We start from the raw sequence: 1,259 nt of genomic DNA, 5'->3' as shown, positions 1-1,259 counted from the left end.
TACTCGCTTGTTTTATGCCATAGTATTAATATCTCCAGGTCTTACAACTATATTGACTTTCAGTTTATACTTAATAAATGAAGAAATAGTGAATATAAGAATATTTGTCACATTGAAAATAATGTTAGTAGCCAATTTTTTTAATTACAAGTTCATATAACCGAGTTAAATATAGAACCTGATGTTATTAAATGAAAGGGGATGCTAACTAAGGCGGAACATGCCATGATTTTCATCACTAATAACATGATAAGATTAAAAAATACTGATATGTATAAGTTGTATATAACGTTATGATGTTAACACACACAGACACACACACACATCCACAGACACACCCACAGACACACACACACAAACAGACACACACACAGACAGACAATAATAAAGAAACAAAAATAAAAACAATTATTCTTGCAGCATAAGAAGGCTATAAATAATAATTAGTCTTCTAGTGTTGGTAGAGTAAAAAGTTAGTTGTAGTAGTAGTACAAGGACAAAAAAAAATACTACATACTACTGCGTCTGATTTTGCATTGTTGCTGTTCTGATGGCTGAATCTGTAGAAGACGTTCTTGCTATTTTTTGTGTTGTTGACGATTTTTGTTGCTGTGTTTTTGTTGTTTGCATTGTTGTTATTACTGTTGTTGTTGTTGTTGTTGTTGTTGTCGTTGTTGTTGTCGTCGTTGTTTAGACCTTCCTCGAGCTTGGCTCTGTAACCTAATAATGAATTAATTATACAAAATCATCTTTGCCTTGCTACTTCTAATTTGAACTAGCAAATGTTAAGAAGTATATTCTATGTGTGTTTGTTTGATTGTACGTGTGTTTATTTATGGAAGAGTATCTGTGTTCTTGTGTGTATGTGCATGTGTTTGTGTACATTTGTGTATGTGTATATTTGAATGTTTATTTGTGAGAGCTTTTTATATATTTTATGTCCGAGTATTAAGAGCTGAGCTCATCAACAACAACGTCAGAAGCAACAACATCAAAAACATCAACAACACCAACAACAACAATTTAAACAACAACAATAACATTAATAACAACAAAAGCATTAACAACAACATCATCAACAATACCGAGATTAACAACGACAACAACAACAACCAACCAGCATCCAAACAAAACGAAAGAGCAATTGGATTCCTTTTCATTTGCATCAACTGTTCATCCAAGTTACTGTCAGCATTGATGTCATTGTTACTGTTGTTGACATTGTTGCTGCTGCAACCGTTGCTGTTTTTGTTGCTGCT

This window comes from Helobdella robusta (assembly GCF_000326865.2).
Source record: "Helobdella robusta unplaced genomic scaffold HELROscaffold_16, whole genome shotgun sequence".
NCBI classification, from domain to species: Eukaryota; Metazoa; Annelida; class Clitellata; order Rhynchobdellida; family Glossiphoniidae; genus Helobdella; species Helobdella robusta.
The sequence above is the reverse complement of the archived record's forward strand: the minus strand, read 5'-3'. Positions refer to the sequence as shown.